General features: G+C 36.9%; 1 protein-coding gene across 30 annotated transcripts in view; it reads right to left on the minus strand.

Moving 5' to 3' along the window:
• ANKRD12 (ankyrin repeat domain 12) overlaps nucleotides 1–10,286 on the minus strand; it is a 149,526-nt gene that overhangs the window by 138,410 nt on the left and 830 nt on the right. For 2 of the 30 annotated variants that reach the window (XM_055102458.2, XM_003809324.7), the window contains exon 1: nucleotides 9,891–10,226. The exons of 27 other annotated variants lie outside the window; for them this stretch is intronic. The gene's annotated coding sequence lies outside the window, so the exon portion shown is untranslated. Of the gene's footprint in view, nucleotides 1–9,890; nucleotides 10,248–10,286 lie in introns of those variants that run through there. One more of the 30 variants, XM_034943941.3, reaches the window with a different exon arrangement.

A 10,286-nucleotide genomic window follows, 5' to 3' on the forward strand; every position in this document is an offset into this window, starting at 1 on the left:
ACTAGATTTCTAGGTACATTTCTACTACATACATAAATCTTATTTTCAACTCCTCTAGTCACACTGCTCTCACTACTATATACGATGTGCAACAGACTTAAGATGGAAGAGGTCAGGCTTCACTGAATAGGTCACAGTTGAGATGAACAATGAATAAATAAAATGATTTAAATAGGTCTAGAGAAAAAGGAAAGTTCATCATGCTATTTTTTGTACCTTTTAAATTATCTAAAATATTCTAAATAAATTTTTTTGTGTTTTATTTTTGCCCCCTCTGCAGCCCCCCCAACAAAAGATAGGCTATTGCAGCCAATCTTTGCAACATATTATAACAATTATAAATAAGGCTGGTGCTAATCTTAAGTATTGCTCACAGCTTAACCCCCAAAAGTGCCCTATCTCACTTTTACTGCTTTCTATAAAAATGACAGGCACATACTTTAGCCTTAAATGAAAGGATTTTTAACTACTTAAATAATCGATATAGTTTTAACAGTGGTACATAAGATAAGTGAGATTGGGATAGGTCATTAAGAAACCAGAATAGTTTACAATAATCACTGCTTCTGCAATATAAGCCTGAGATCCTAAAAAAAAAAAACTACGTCCAAATTCTTGATGCAGTTGTGGAGAGCTGCAAGTTGTGTCCCTACAAGACAGCAATCCAAGTAATAAATAAAGTATTTCTAACTTACATACAACATCATTTCCACCCTGATCCAATAATATGATGGGTAATAACACTGCTCAAATTACAGATTAAAATTGTCACTTCCATGACTATACCAGGACTGAATTGTTTAGGCCTTTTAGTCTTGAACTGCTACGTTTTTCTTTATCCTGCTCACTCTCCAACACAAACCTACCTCTTATAATATACACTAGATTTCAGAACAACTGTATATTCCAGGGCATTCAAAGGAAAACACACTTTAAACTGGTTTAATGTAGCAGTATATGTCACTGGTAGCTCTTCTGACCAAAGTCACTTAGAATTATAAACTGTTTTCCCTGCCAAAGCATGTTGATGAGAAGGAGAAATATGGTAATGAGGGACCAGAACAGAGTAATTTCACTGTATTCTAATAGCTGAAAGAAAGTAATGTGAAAAGGCTGGTACTCTGAAAACTCCAACATCAATGCAAAAGAATAAGCGTGTATTTGGTTGGTTTTTAAATTTTTTTTTATTTTTATGGAGATGGAGTCTCACTATGTTGGCCAGGCTACTTTCAAACTCCTGGCCTCAAGCAATCCTCTCACCTCTGCCTCCCACAGTGATGGGATTGCAGGTGTGTGCCACTGTGCCCAGCCAAAACTCTTTTGTAGATGGAGTCTCACTATTTTGGCCCAGGCTGGGCTCAAACTCATGTTCCTCCCACCTCAACCTCCTGGAGTAGCTGGGATTACAGGCATGTGCCACTGTGCCAGGCTTGGTTTTATTTTTAAAATAGAACACTTTCTGACATATAACCACACAAATGTTTTTGAATCGGGGGAAAAAAAAGGCAAATGTCACTGATGGTGCAAATGTTAAGCAGGTTTACTAAAGGAATTACATTATAAAAAATAACCCCTAAAAAAGAAATTAAGGACTCTAAGAATCTAAGAGTTCTACAGCAAAAACTGAACCTACATTTCAGTGATTCTTGGCCTTTTTGAAGAGACCTATTTTAGTGCCTAAAACACACAGGCCCTTTTCCCTGAACTCACATTCACCAAAAAATCTACAACTTCAAAATATACACAGAACCTCTTCCTAATTATGCATCTTGGTTTTAGGTAATTACCTCTTCTTGCTAGATTTTAAGTTGCCCATAAACAGAGAATGCCTTCTTCAGATATGTGCTTACAATTGGGGTCTAAACCCTTAAGAACCTTTCTAAATAGTTACCTCCTATTTAAATTCTATACTTCTAGCATTACTTTCTAAGAAAATGTGTATTATATCATTTCCCACCTTGGAAATTAATTTTTATTAAGCCCCTCATCCTAGTAATTGTGGCTGTTCTCAACTGCTACCCACTTTTAGTCCCAGTTCGTCCTGTTATGCCAGTCAGACCACCCTCTTGCCACTGGCACTGAAGTGATTCTCATTCATTCAATAAACATATGCTAACCATTTACAACGTGATGGAACAGAGAACAAGACAGAATGATTCGTGTCTTTACATGGCTTACCATGTTCCTTTCCACAGCAACTAGAAAGCAATTTGGATGATTAAGGAATAATACTATCCTCCTATGTGATTATGTGTGTATTTTGTTTCCTGAGTGTGAATTCTTAAAAAGACACATACTATTATATTGCCTTCACTTGTATCTTCCCGAATCCCTGCCTCAACAATGCTAGATGTAGTGCTGTACCTAGAGACATTCCTCTAAAAACTGTTAATTATGTAAATGTTTAAAACTTCACTACATCCAGAGTCTGGCATGGTGGCATATGCCTGCAATCCCAGCTACAAGACAGGCTGGGACAGGAGGATTCCTTGAGCCCAGAAGTTTGAGGCTGTAGTGAGCTATGATGACACCACTGCACTCCAGCCTGGGCAACAGAGCAAGAACCCATATCTAAAAATAAAACTAACAAAAACTTCATTATATCTATGATACTTGTTCATTGTGGTAAAACTGGAAAATTCAGAAATAAAAAGATAAAAATTGCAAATACTTTCAAATTCAAGAACCCATTACATTTTCAGACTGAATACTTCATGACTTTTCATTTTTACTCCTTGTAAAAGTCCATAATCATAATTATGATATATTAGTATGATATACATATTAATATGTATACATATTTATTACAATGTATTACATACATACAAATACATACATAATATGATATGCAAATTACATATTTTCCCCTAAAGTTTCTAAATTTATCATTTTATCTTTTCTTTTAATATCATCATCTTTGAAGGTGCAGTTTTGAAAGGAAGCAATATAGTCACCATCACTTACTAGATATGTGTAACTTTAAATGATTTAACTTGAACCTTAGGTGCAAAATGGGAATAAGATAAACCTCGTTAAGATTTTTGCAAGTATATGTGGAGAACCTATAATCAACTATGGAGTAGTTGTAATTATACCTCTGCCAGTCTATTAGCACTTCATAATGAATATGACTCAAGTGTGAGACTACATGTTTCCCCTTATGCTCAAAAGATTCTGTTTTCTGCTACTCCCACCCTAACATCTGAGTATACAAAAGCTATAGGGAGGGGAAATTCTTAGACTAGGAGTGTGAATGGAATAATAAAAGAGCATAAAGAGTAATCACCCCAATAAGGTAGTAGTACTTTGGACAGAGCCTATTCTTCTGGGGTTTTTGAAGGGACAATGGTGCTATAAAATAATATTTGTAACATATAGAAGATTAATAATCACTAATATATAAAGATTATGCAAAAGGAGGTTGGAGAATTAATAACCTTTTTATTATAATCTTTAAACAATAGCATACAATAATTGCATGCTGTAAAACCCTAACAAAAATGTTAAAATATTATTTAAATTATTGATTGCTACTCCTGGAAGTTTTGAGTAAGAAAAAAAGAGAAAAATGGCCACAGGATATGATGTGTCAAGTCACAGTAGAGAAAATGCAAATGATTATTTCCTCATGCATTAGCTAATGTAAAATGAAAGTGGTAATATAATTTTTAAGTTTAATAACACAAATATAGGTATGTAAGTATCTATGTAAGTATAGATTAATTTTCAATGGGGCTTTCCAAGAAAGAGCACTAGTGCCTGAAGGAAGAGGAAGAGCTTCAAAGGGTCAAAAAGGACAAAGGAAAGAATGAGTAAGCCAATCTGCTGTCAACCATTCTCGCTTACTTTCAATAACATGAGGACAAATAGAAACACACTAAAGAGGGTGGTGGTGGTGGTGGTGTTTGGTCATATTCAACTGCAGCTTAAAGAGAATGCTCCGCAGAGAGTGGTGGCTCACGCCTGTAATCCCAGCACTTTGGGAGGCCAAGGTGGGAGGATCACGAGGTCAGGAGTTCAAAACCAGCTTAGCCAACATAGTGAAACCCCATCTCTACTAAAAATGCAAAAAATTAGCCAGGCGTGGTGGCAGGCGCCTGTAATCCCAGCTCCTCGGGAAGCTGGGGCAGGAGAATCGCTTGAAACCAGGAGGCGGAGGTTGCAGTACGCCAAGATCATGCCTTTACACTCCAGCCTGGGCAACAGTGTGAAACTCCGTCTTAAAAAAAAAAAAAAAAAAAAAGAATGCTCTTCACTCCTGAGATGTTTTTACAAATCCTGGAAGATAAGCATAATTTCTGAAGGCTCAATAACCACTACTGGATGATCACGTCAACTATAAATATATTAGTGAATTGGACTGATCTTAATCAAGAAAAAATTTCTCAAAGTAACAGACTTAACATTTTTATAACTTATAAATTTCAACTTAAGTTCTTGAGTAAAAAAGACCCAGTTAGAGATATTCTGGCAACAACTTTTTGAAGTGTTTTCTTAACTCGATATTTAAGATGTCTACACTTACATGTAACATACATGAAAGTATCTAATAGTATCTAGCGTACAGAAGCTCAATAGAAGTTCTTTTCCTTGATTACCAAGTAACTTCCAAGTAGTGAGAATTAAACTCTGGTAGAAAGGATTTATTTTAACTCAGAGGTTCCAAGACTACTATAGAACACTGGAATGCAAGCCAAGGCTTTATTCCTAGTTACAATATTCTTGTGCAAATTATGGTAGGAAATGTGTTATGAAATTTTAATTTTCTTATCTAATTGTCTTTATCATCATTAACCATTACAACTAATTTTTTTTTTGGAGACAGTATCACTCTGTCTCCCAGGCTGGAGTGCAGTGGCTCAATTTTGGCTCACTGCAACCTCCACCTCCTGGGTTCAAGCAATTCTCCTGCCTCAGCCTCCCAAGTAGCTGGGATTACAGGGGTGCGCCACCACGCCCAGCTAATTTTTTGTATTTTTTAGTAGAGAGGGGGTTTCACCATGTTAGTCAGGCTGGTCTCAAACTCCTGACCTCAGGTGATCTGCCGGCCTCAGCCTCCCAAAGTGCTGGGATTACAGGAGTGACCTACTGCACCTGGCCCATTACCACTAATTATTAAAGCTGTATAAGGAATGTTTTTAATGTTTACCTCTACTCTGTTTCAGAACGGGTAAACAGAATAGAAAGTTGTGTACAATATGAATTTGGTGGGAGAAAATAGAAGTGCATGTCTCTCCTTTCTCTTCCTTTAGGTTTGCTAATGCTTCTCTTTCATGAGTGAGTTTCAAAGGAATCTAACATTACTCCAGATACTTTTAACCTGGATTCAATCCATGGCTCAGTATCATCAGATTAGCTGACAATCCTTGTTTTGCCTACTGAGCTGTGAGGTTCAAAAGAGAATCAGATGTAAAAAGCACTGTGTGAACTACAAAGCACTGTAATTTTTAAGTTACTATTTTTCTTTTGAGAGTCAATATAGCTATTTCTAGGCAGAAAAGAGAGCCACAAATGGTTTTTGTTCTCTATTAGAAGTCAGAATGCTGACAAAACTCCTATGTAGGAGTAACAATCTGAAATCTGAGAAGCTATAGAGTTCTATTGTAACTCTTTGCTATTGTTACAATAACAGACTATATAGCAAGGTAAGGTGGCTAAGACCTGTAATCCCAGCTACTAGGGAGGGTGAAGCAGGAGGACTGTTTGAGGTCAGGAGTTCAAGACCAAGACCAGTCTGAGCAACATAGTGAGACCTTGGCTGTAAAACAAAACAAAACAAAAACAAACAAACAAAAAACCCACTATTTATTTTAAAAGGTTAACAATTCCCCAATCTATGCATATTATTAGAGATTATTAATCTTAATTGTCAAAATAAGATAGTTAACAGACATAAGGTAGTTAAAAATGTACTTATTGCTAACATTTGTGTTATTTTTTCCGAGTTATGGCCTGAATACACACTGAAAACCAGAAAGGTAAACTATTACATATTTTGAAACAATTTTAGCCCAATAAACAGATGTTAAGGAATTGGCCAAAGATGACACAATTTTTAAATTTTTAGAATTTTTTTTAAAGCCAAAGAAAAAGAAATGACTTCCACCCTGTAGCTTTCAGCTTCATAATCTACCTCCTTTAAGTTGGAAGCATCTCCATGTTACAACTGAATTTTCTAAGGACTTATGTTTGAATTTAAGTTTCTTACAATTTTGGAGGATCGCACTAATCAGAAAACCCGGTCTTGGATACTGTTTTCTAAGCTGGACAAACTCAGCAAATTTTCTATTGCTGGATCTATTCCCTTATGAAAGTCCTAAATGAGTTTGGTTAGCTTTTTCTTCAGTCACTGTGATGAAAGAACGTCTCTTTAGAAGAATGATATCAATAGCAAAGTGGAATTTGTTAGGATAGCCTCATATTATATGAACAACCATGGCCCTTTCTGTATCTGGTAAGAATAATGTGCTCTGACAACTAATATAAAACCACCACCACCACCACAGCAACAAGTATATCAGCATCTCATAAAAAGGGTTGCTGGCCTATGTTCTATGATTCCCATAAGGTACTTCTTTTCTTTTTTGACCACCCAGAAGGTAGAATAGCTGGCCCCCAAACATTTTTCATGAAATCTGAAATTTAAGAATCCCCGCCTTCAAACTCTTCGAAAACCAACACTCTTAATTAGAGGCAGAGAAATGGTTAATAAAACAGGATAATGAAATCTATTATTTAGTGTGTAAAATCTATACATCACATAACTGTTCACAGCCTCAGTTTCCTCTCCGTTTTACAAGGTTATTATGAAAATTACCTGAAATGTTTCACTTAAAACACAAATTTGCATATTCTAAGTGTTCAGCAAATATTATCTATGATTATTAGTACCTTTATTTTCAAGACTATAAAAACTCCGATAATCTATGTAATACTACAATACTGAGGTTGGTTTCCAGGATTATCAATTGAAAGCACTAAGAGGTTTCAAACTTAACAGCAAAGGCAAACAAAAACTGTTTTAACATTTCTGAATATTTCAGATATACCAGATAACCTTAACACGAACTATTCAAAGCTGAGTTTTTAAAGGAAATCATCTCCTCCTTTTGCGTACCTGAAAACTAGCAAGAGTCAAATAAATTAACATTGCTACTAAGATTACTTTCACTATTACTTTTAAAAAGCCACTGTCTGTTACAGAAACAGATTATGAATGCATGAGTATACACGAGAATATTTTCAAAGGCTAAAGAAACTTCATATTTTCCAGGGAAAGTCAGACTAATAACTGCAATATTTAAAATGTTCATAAGCAGCTTAACTAAGGTTAGAACTAAGTGGGGATCAGAAAATGTATCTACAGGAGTTATAATCTGTAAAACAGCAGAAGATGAAAACAATAAAGGTAGGGCTACGCAAAAATCCAGGGATCTAAACACCTTGTACGCAAAAATCCAGGGATCTAAACACCTTGTTACACTTTAAGAATTATATTTTCTTTAAAAATAACATCACCACGTTGTATAGAAGTTTACAGTGTACAATGTGCTTTCTAAAGTATTCTCATTTGTTCCACATGGAAACATTAAATTATGCAGGAAAATTACTTTTGCAGGTTAAGAAGACAAGGTTATTATTTTTGTATTTTTAAAGTTGCAGCTGATAGAAGGCAAGGTTCTGAAAGTTAATGCGATATGTCAAAAACCACTGTTAGGAAGTGAGGAAGTGATAAATCAAGAATTTAAACCCAGGCCTTCTCACTTATATTTCAATGTTCTTTCCACAACTCCGTAAAACTTCTAAAGAAGGAAGCAAATCAGCATCTTCACAGAAAGAAACCTCTCGGCCAAACCACAGACTAGTTTTTAACTAGCTGCAGACTAGCTTTAAGTCTTTTCACCTTTATTTTCTCATGTGTAAAAATAAAGGAAATGAATAAAGAAAATCAGAGGTCCCTTCCTGTTCCAAGGATAAATCTCAACACTGCACCCTTTACAAGGCACAGGCATCTTACAAATACATGTTTTTAGCAACAAATTCCAAGTCAGAAAGCAGTGTCAATAGCTCTTAAGCAACCTACAGCAATTATTAGACAAATTCTTCACGCCCATCTGATACACGTTACTTTAACATGACTAAGTCTATATACAGAGAGCAGTAGAAACCTCTTATGAACTATGATGGAAATGATTCCATTAACCATCCTCTTTTTGGACTGAAATAATGCTCCTAAAACGTAAGAATGGTTTAAAGAAAAGTTTACGTGTCAGCTAATAGCAAGAAATCAAAATGATATTTTAAAAATCACTTATTTTTTTTTAAGAATAAAAATCTCTTCTCCAACGAAGTGTTTTCCAAATATCCTACCATTTCTCCAATCTACTTCAAAAGAGTATCAGTCATGGTTTTCAACTTCTATAGGGGAAAAAGTAATATCGACAGCTTGATAAAAGCATCTTCCTTTTAAACTCATTCTACCAGCTGGACACTAGTCTGCAAATAAAATTCAGGCTTTTTCCCCCTTGGGTATTAACAAACCAGTGTAAGTCTGCACAATGTATTTTCAGCTAAATTCTTTCCTCGTCTGAATATTTTTGTTCTCTTCACTCCTCCTCAAATATTCTTCATGGAATACACACCCAGAGATTTCCACTTTCCCAGTTCTGCGTAGTTCATAAAACTATTCCGATAACTAATTCTTACCAACTACTATGAAAACTATGAGATTATGAAAACTATACAAGATTAAGAACATTAAAAGGATCCTACATAAGTACACTTAACACTCATTTTCCTTCCATTTTAACACCTCATCTGTCTCTAAACTAAAACACATAACGAGTTAAACTTGACCTTAGCCAAGATGCCTGTAGAGCTTCAGAAATTTATTCAGTGCCTGTATCAAATATAAAAGATCCTTAAGTAGTAAAACTTTTCTCCCCTTGTCTATAATCTCCAGGGGTAAACATTTCAAATTTTTAAAGGCTCCTGCTTTTAACCCAAATTAAAGATTTTTCTCAACAAGACTGTTAATATAACGACTTCATCTTACACGGTGGACACTATCTCATTTTGCTTTTAAGCCACTTGGCACCAATAGAGCATATGTTCTGCCAGTTCTGAGCTAATCTCCAGGAAAGGCTTTGTATAACGATTAAAGAAACTCAGATCAGTGCCCAAGATTTTTAACGGCCTACTTGAGCATATGTTTTTTTGTTTGTTTGTTTGTTTGTTTTGGTATGTTTTTGCAACGGAGTTTCGCTCTTGTGGCCCAGGCTGGAGTGCAGTGGCACGACCTCGGCTCACTGCAACCTCTGCCGCCCGGGTTCAAGCGATTCCCCTGCCTCAGCTTCCCAAGTAGCTGGGATTACAGACATGCGCCACCACGCCTGGCTAATTTTGTATATTTAGTAGAGACGGGGGTTTCACTATATTGGTCAGGCTGGTCTCGAACTCCTGACCTCAGGTGATCTACCCACCTCTGCCTCCCAAAGTGCTGGGATTATAGGCAGGAGCCACCGTGCCCGGCTGTGCATATGTTTTTAATACACAGTTAATTTACGATAAAATAGCTATTTCACTAGCCTTTCTTTATAATTTACATAAACCATTCTAAAATGAAAACGAAATACATGACTGAAGATGCAGGCTCATTTCAACTTTAGGATTAGAGGTAATTCCGAACCATTACATACACAGCACTGGATCTGCAACACACTTCACCTTAGTTCGCAGTTTAACCACGGGTGTCCAGTGGAAATTACAATCCCGGTGACTACACTGCTTTAAATGTTTCCTAAGGTTTCAACGAGTGCAACAGTAACTTCCTATCCCAGACAGCGTCTTACTGTTATTACTAAAACAGCTGTCAGCTAAGCTTCGCATACCTCTTTGTACAACCGTTTATTCAACGCTTTGGGATCTGTAAGGATGCGTCATTCCACATCACTCCTCAAAACGAGATCTAAGAACCTGACGTGCTCCAGGGGTCTTGAAGCATCACAAGTGGGCACTTGAAAAACGATGACGGGAACTGCCTGTCCAATGCGGCAAGGTTATTTTACACTGGCATTTAAGACAGAACTGTAGAGTGGCTGCTCTTTCCCCGGACACTACTAAAGCAGCAATTTCCCCTTCTTGCTTTCATCCACCTCTCCCAGGACCCGGGTACCTCCGACGCTCCCGGCCCGAGCGGCCGCGGCAGACTCCCCGGCGTCGGCGCACGCTCGGCGGCTGGCGGCGGGAACGCGCGGCGGGCCGGGCGCGCCCCCGCCCCCGCGGGT

The sequence above is a fragment of the Pan paniscus genome, chromosome 17 (genome assembly GCF_029289425.2).
Source record: "Pan paniscus chromosome 17, NHGRI_mPanPan1-v2.0_pri, whole genome shotgun sequence".
NCBI lineage: Eukaryota > Metazoa > Chordata > Mammalia > Primates > Hominidae > Pan > Pan paniscus.